This window comes from Mytilus edulis, chromosome 10 (assembly GCF_963676685.1).
Source record: "Mytilus edulis chromosome 10, xbMytEdul2.2, whole genome shotgun sequence".
NCBI classification, from domain to species: Eukaryota; Metazoa; Mollusca; class Bivalvia; order Mytilida; family Mytilidae; genus Mytilus; species Mytilus edulis.
Genome location: NC_092353.1, coordinates 6,302,653 through 6,310,928, shown reverse-complemented (window position 1 = coordinate 6,310,928; position 8,276 = coordinate 6,302,653). Strand labels below are relative to the sequence as shown.

At 32.1% G+C, this 8,276-nt stretch overlaps 1 long non-coding RNA gene across 1 annotated transcript; it reads left to right on the top strand.

Annotated features, from left to right (window-relative positions):
- The first annotated feature begins 5,723 nt into the window (after positions 1-5,723).
- On the top strand, positions 5,724-7,330 carry LOC139493246 (uncharacterized). Its single transcript, XR_011656954.1, has 2 exons — positions 5,724-5,869; positions 7,089-7,330. It is a non-coding gene; the product is annotated as an uncharacterized lncRNA (long non-coding RNA).
- Positions 7,331-8,276: the final 946 nt, after the last annotated feature.

Sequence of the window (8,276 nt, the reverse complement as noted above, 5' to 3'; positions counted from 1 at the left end):
ATAACAACAAATTTTTGTTCGCATAAATTTAGGATACCAGCATGTCCTCATTTTATTCAAAATATTGAAACGTAACAAAATTTCAGTAGTTTTGATACCTCCAGTTGACTTGTACAACAAAATTATTTGACCGCATCCAACAAAACTGACCATATGTGCACTTTAATTTGTAAATCTATATACCCGCATCGTTAATCAACCATATTTGTTATGTCAGGATTCAATGTATAATACAATCATGACAATGGACAGCAAAATTGCAATATAATAACAAAAAATTTTGGTTCGCATAAATTTAGGATACCAGCATGTCCTCCTTTTACTTAAAATACTGATACGTAACAAAATTTCAGTAGTTTTGATACCTCCAGTTGACTTGTACAACAAAATTATTTGACCGCATCCACCAAAACTGACCATATGTGCACTTTAATTTGTAAATCTATATACCCGCATAGTAAATCAGCCACATTTTTGATGTCAGGATTCAATGTATAATACAATCATGACAATGGACAGCAAAATTGCAATATAATAACAAAAAATTTTGGTTCGCATAAATTTAGGATACCAGCATGTCCTCATTTTATTCAAAATATTGATACGTAACAAAATTTCAGTAGTTTTGATACCTCCAGCTGACTTGTACAACAAAATTATTTGACCACATTACCAAAACTGACCATATGTGAACTTTAAATTGTAAATCTATATACCAGCATAGTAAATCAGCCTTATTTTTAATGTCAGGATTCAATGTATAATACAATCATGACAATGGACAGCAATATTGCAATATAATAACAACAAATTTTTGTTCACCTAAATTAAGGGTGCCAGCATGTCCTCTTTTAACTTAAAATACTGATATGTAACAAAATTTCAGTAGTTTTAATGCCTCCAGTTGACTTGTACAACAAAATTATTTGACCGCATCCACCAAAACTGACCATTTGTGCACTTTAATTTGTAAATCTATATACCCGCATAGTTTTAATCAGCCATATTTTTTATGCCAGAATCAATGTATAATACAATCATGACAATGGACAGCAATATTGCAATATAATAACAACAAATTTTTGTTCACATAAATTTAGGATACCAGCATGTCCTCATTTTATTCAAAATATTGATACGTAACAAAATTTCAGTAGTTTTGATACCTCCAGCTGACTTGTACAACAAAATTATTTGACCGCATTACCAAAACTGACCATATGTGCACTTTAATTTGTAAATCTATATACACCATGACGTACCCGCATAGTATTAATCAGCCATATTTTTTATGTATGGAATCATTGTATAATATAATCATGACAATGGACAGCAATATTGCAATTTAATAACAACAAATTTTTGTTCGCATAAATTTAGGATACCAGCGTGTCCTCCTTTTATTCAAAATATTGATACGTAACAAAATTTCAGTAGTTTTAATACCTCATGCTGACTTGGAAAACAAAACTATTTGACCAAAACTGATCATATGTGCACTTTTATTTGCAAATCTATATACCCGAATACCATTATACCGAGCGCCTTAATGTCTTCTCCTGGCGCTCCTGTTCACATTTTAGTAGGACCGTAAATGTACACGTAATCAATAATATTGGAAAACCGTTAATGCAAAAAATATTCTGAATAAATTGAGAATGTCAGAATTTCATCTCTTTATTTATAATAACAGTCACATCATATATAGGAGTTCATGATGGTGTACGTGTAAAACAAAACTATTATGCCACATCATCAAAGTACCAACACTGACATGTCTGAATTCATTTGTACTATTTACAATGATTTAATAAAAAAAAAGTATACGAGGTTCTCTTCTTGGAATCTATTATGTCGGTTGATTGATTTTGTTTATAGTTAAACGTCAAGTGGCAACTATTTCATTAAAGTGCGCATTGAGTATAATTTTATGACGTCCCATATAAATATCGGCAAAATCTCTCGATAAATCTGACGAATTTGACGAGATTGTTGATAGTTTTACCACATCGTATGCTTACGGACACTGTACAATTTCTGTTAGAATATTCTGCGGGAAATAGAATAGTAAATCCAATGCAAACAAGTTGAATATCAATGAAATATCCATGCAAGTATAAATTTATGCATAAAGTAAAATTTAGGAAGGGACAGGTAAACAACGGGGAACGAAGTAACGTAGACAATGTTGTCGATATCCCGTGATATAAGAATATTGTTCCGATGCGTTGGATAACCTTTCTATCCGCCTTCTAATAAAAAAAAAACTCTGTGTGATCGTATAGCCATTTTTTATTTATATAAAAATACATGTATATCAAATAAAAGATAGCATTTGTATAATATCTAGTAGAGTCTAGCGAGTAAATAATAAATGATATCTGTGGAAAAACAATGCGAATGTTGTTCACATATTTTAATGAAAGCTCAAGTCTGATATGAAAACTCTTATAACGATAATCTGTCATAAGCAGACCTGTCCTCAGGTCTGGTCAATAGCAGACTTGTCCACAGGTCTGGTCAAAAGCAGACCTGTCCTCAGGTCTGGTCAGGAGCAGACCTGTCCACAGGTCTGGTCTGAGGCAGACCTGTCCTTAGGACTGGTCAAAAGCAGACTTGTCCACAGGTCTGGTCTGGGGCAGACCTGTACCCTTGCAAAACAAAGATTACATCTAACGTAACTAACAATGTAGTGAATATAATTTGTCGATATCTTATACAGTTTTTGGAAAGAAGTGGAAATAAGCTAAATGACCTCAAATGAAGAAAAAAAACTAGGTCTTTATAACTTTTGGTTGACCTGTTACATAAAATATCTATTGTTTTATATAAGTTTTATACAAAAATGGTTCATTGCCAATCTTAAGCCTCTAATTTCTTATTTCAGTACTGTTTTCTGACAGCAATGGTTTATTATATGTATATAAAGTATGAATCATTTGTTTATTTTGTTTTCTTCTATGTTCCAATTTTCTAATTGTTTATTTTTGTCATTTTAATTGTTACGCCGCCTACTAAATATATTTTGTTTCAAATTTACAAAGATTTCCAAAGAGGTGCGAAAGATACGAGAAGGACAGTCGAACTAATAGATTGTAAATAAATTGACAACGGCATGGCTAACAAAGAAAAAGACAGACAGACAAATCATAGTACATAAGTCACAACAAAGACAACTAATTAAAAGACAGACAGACAAATAATAGTACATAAGTCACAACAAAGACAACTAATTAAAAGACAGACAGACAAATAATAGTACACAAGTCACAACAAAGACAACTAATTAAAAGACAGACAGACAAATAATAGTACATAAGTCACAACAAAGACAACTAATTAAAAGACTGTTTTATGTCAGTTTTATCTCCTCATTTTTTGCAGCGTATATACAAAGATGTGACGTCTCTTTTTACTAAACGAAGGGGTAGCTGAAGCACATCTCTGGTGCGGGTGTTTTACGTTTTGTTGAAAACTCATAAGTGGACCTTGGCTGGTTTATACTTTATAGTTTCGTCGGATTGTTTCTCTTTTCTCCATTTCCATTTTACTTACAAATTTGGGAGTTTTAAATATATCATTACGTATTATATTTACATCTTCAAGTTCAGCTTAAAAGACATTTAAATAAATTGCGTTTTAATTTCTGCAACAAAATAATAATTACTTTAAAAACAAATTCTTCCGTAACATAATATTGTCTACGTGTCACAGTGTTTATAACATGTTTAAATAATGAATAATAAACGAGGAGTTTATCCTCAGTGTACTAAAGCAACTTGCAAGGAGTGTTGCTCTGTTTAGCAGAAAAACAACTTTCTGTTTAAAATAGTCGTAGTTATACAAAACAACTTCAAGAGCAAACATGGGGACAGGGTTTATAATATTCATAGTTCTTTTTTTAATTATTTTTTTGTTGCAAATAGTTGGCTTCTTCTCTCCATATTGGGATATACAGTGTATGAAAAATCAAAATATTATATATTCCAAAAACGAGACATGTTTTAACCAGGGATTGTTTTATGGATGTGACGACGATGGAAATTGTAGACCAACTCAGCGGTAACACATGAAGTCATTGTCAAGAACAAACAAAAATGCAAGCACCAAACGTTAAAGATATCAACCTTAAATCCTTTGTTCTTGACAATGACTTTATGTGTTACCGCTGAGTTGGTGTTTGCTGTTTTTGAACTATAAGTCCTCGTGGGTACAACTCATCAAGTAACCGGAACTTCACTACTGGCCTTATTAAATTGATAATTCTTGCAATTCTCCTAATTTCCCTTTAAGTATATTATCTTTTTTCTTTAATTACAATAATTGTTCAATCGAGTTAACTTGCCAAAATTTATTTAAAACATAATAACTAAATTCTTTCTCGTCTTTTTTTTTCTAAAAAAAACGTTTATCTGAAGTTTCCTAGACCTTGTTGATAAATATTCCGTTCCAACTTCACAAATAATACATAAATATCTTGGTGTATAGATTCTGTGTTGTGACGTTGTTCATCATAATCACGTGTTATATTTTGTTGTCGTTTGTTTATGTGTAAAATATTTGTTTTCCGTTCATTTTTTGTACAGTTTTCTCGTTGGAATTGTTTTACATTGTCATTTCGGGGCCTTTTATAGCTGACTATGCGGTATTGGGTTTGCTCATTGTTGAAGGCCGCACAGTGACATATAGTTATTAATTAATTTCTGTGTCATTTTGGTCTCTTGAGGAGAGTTGTCTCATATTGGTAATCATACCACATCTTCTTTTTCATATATTGTTCTTTTATTTGTCTTTGTTCTATTCTTAATATTACTTTAACTGTTTGGTCTGTTTTTGGTGGTAATCATTTGACGTGGCTCGGTACTTTGTTATGTGGCGTGTATGAGATGTGTGTAATTATGGGTGTTGAACTGAACTTGTATACAGTTTAGTTAGGGACCAGCTGAGGCCCATCTTCGAGTGTGCAATGTTCTTTCTACATTGAAGACCAAATGATGGCCTTCGACTGTTATCTGCGACTTTGGTCATGTTGTCTTTTTGACACATTTCCAATTTCCATTCTCAGTTTTATTGTTTGTACTTCTTTTGGATACACTTGGTCCTTTAAATTCACGGACATATTCTACTTAATAAAAATCAGGGCAAGTTTCGTTGAATAGCAGAATACGTTTTTGATACAACACGGTTGCGTTTTATACGTTCATGGAGCGCTACAACTACACCAGGCGTATGTTTCAAACGCGCCTCGCATACGTCCAAGAAAAGTCCATGCAAGTGAAAGTCCAAGTAAAAGTCGAACGATCATGAGGCGTATACGACGTGCCCTAAAAGTGTCTCAAACCTATATGTAGCGTTTTCCAACGCGTTTGTTACGTTTGTATAACGTGCGTGTAGCGAACAGGTATATGCTTCATAGACGCTAGAGTTAGATGAAATTTTTAATGCTGCTTAAAAAGTTCTTGGAGTTCAAGCGTTCAGCAAACGTTTACCTTTCCATTTTGACGTATTTCAAACTTATAAGTGTCTAACGATGGCAACGTAAACGGACTAATTTCATCTTCTATGAAGGTCTGGTGCACGTCGGTCTATAAGACAATGTGTGACGCCGGCATGAAATTGACAAGACATATACACTTTATTACTAATGCAAGGATTTAAATAGATTTTTAATATCATATTCATTGAATGTGGCCTGATGAAAATATTTTTTTTCTTTCAGTTATAGACCGTAGAATTTTTGGATTAGCAGTAGCCATTATTACTGGGAACGTTATCGTATTGGTTCTATCAATACTTGTCCTGGCTCATGTATGCAAAGATAACAAAAAATCAATGAAGACAGGAGCAGTGTTATTGTTTACAGCTACAGGTAAACTATTTAAAATAGATTATCATCCTGTAATTACAATGAAGAGATGAGTTGATGAAGATGATGATGATGATGGAAGTTTTAAACGACCTCCACTGGCTATACAACCAATGCACGATCGGTGATAAGTAGATACACGAAGTCATGTTCACTTGAAATATCTTTGTGTATTGTGTCAGAATTGAGAAGTTAGAGAAGTGATGAGGCGTTTGTGCAATGCTATGCAGTGTTGTCGTAGAAGTAAGATATAAAAAGTGAAGGCTACTTCCCAGCCCTGGGAGGAAGTTAAGAATTAGATGTACTCTAACATTGTTAGGTTGATTTTCTAGGCACTTTATATATATAGTAAACAACAAGTGAACAACAATATAAGTAGATGATTTTTTTCTTGAGGGTAATATCAATAAATTCTCACCTCATACACTGTAAACCAACTTATTTTCGCGGATACATTATTTCGCGATTTAACCTCTCTAGTCCACCTCATGGCTATTTAATTTCGGAATTTTCTAATGTACTGGATGTAGTTTATAAGGGCTCGCGGGTATTAATAATTTTTTTTTTCTTAAATATAGGATTTCGCTATAATTTTCTTTAAATGAACTTTATTTTATAAAATAAAATAAATAAAATGGGATCACCGTTCATTTAATCTCCAATTCTGCCTTCTTAAGAAGCATTCATTTTTGTACAGGTACTTTTTCTGTTGAATTAATAGGAGAAATAGAGGTAATATCGAAATGAAAAAGAACTAAATAACAGAAATCGCTTAAATTTTACAAAAGTTTAGTTTGAGTACAGCTTATTTGAAAAAATAATAAAAAATATAGGTCACCGATGAGTTAAAAAAAAATCTTTTAATTTAAATGCCAAAAGAAATTGCATTTTTTTGCATCAAAGGGAGATAATTTGGAGCTTTTACAATGACATATTCACTTTAAAAGTCATCTGAGGCCAAAACGAATTGATTTTTTTTTATTGAATTTTGTACCATATGATCGAATAACAAATATTTAAAGTAATAAATAAAATTTGTAATGAGAAAAAAATGTTTACCCTCGAGCATCCTTAGGAAAAGTCCATGTGTTCACATATTCGCGACGATTATATTCGCGCATTTTTCTATATGCGAAGGTCGCGAAAACAAGTGGCGCGCGGAAATAAATTGGTTTACCGTATGCTGTTCTTTTATTTTACCCGTTCAATTTTATGATTGTAGAGTTATTGAATATTGCTTCAGCAGTAATTGTTTGGTTGGATAGTTACACGTTTGGTTGGAGTTGGTGGGTGACTTCCTGGTCTGCAGTTCTTATCATATGCATCATTGCATTAACATGCCTGTGCTGCTGTCTGTCATTCAATGGAGACGAAGGAGAGAGCAGTAGCAGCAGACGTTTCTTTGTTTACTATTATGTTGTAGAAGTAGATTGAATAATTTACGAATAAATAAATTACCAGTTATTCATGTGTATACTTATTTATCAAGCATAGATCTGAAATTTTGAAAGGAAGAGGTAGTGAAAAGCCATCACTTGACATCTGAAACTGCAAAAATAATCTATTAAGTTATTCAAACGTTCCAAAATTATGTATTATATAATAGTTATTGGTGTACACAGTTGTTTGTCGTTCATTTTGTTTTGTATATAAGTCAGCCTGCTAGTTTTTCTCATTTGCATTGTATTTCATTTGCCATTTCCCCAAAATTTGGAACCTTTTGACTATGCGGTATGTTTTTTTTGCATTGTTGAAGGCCTTACAGACACCAATATTTATAATTTTTTTGTCATGTTGTCCCTGATGGATAGTTGTCTGGTTCGCAATAATAACACATCTTACACTAATAATCAAGCAATTGCATTGTTCAAAAAGATATTTACACAACTAAATATCTTTATATACACAGCAAATATATTTATTTTTGGTTTAAGAACAATTATGCCCATATTTTAACATCAATGACAGGATTTCAGTTTTGTATTTAAACAAATGAAATATGAAGCCTTTTGTCAATACAACAATTTTTGTATTTTCAATTGCAATAAATAAAATATCACAAGTTAAAGGATGATAGACAAACATTGACAAAGATGACTATATGCATTTGTTTTTTAAAAAACGAATTGAAAACGAATCCAACAAAATAAATTGACAGAACACATGTATTCTAACAGGGCAATTATCATGTAACTGGGAAACCTCTTTTCTTTTTAAATTATATATACATGATATATATATGAAATAAACACGAAAGTGCTTACGATGATAGATGCGAGAAATAAATGAGAGACTTGTGGTAATATGTGATACAAATTATCTTACGGTCAACCAAGACATTACAAATACACGTTTTTAATTATCCTATCACTATCATCTCATTACAATGGAATGTTTAAGTCAGAGTATG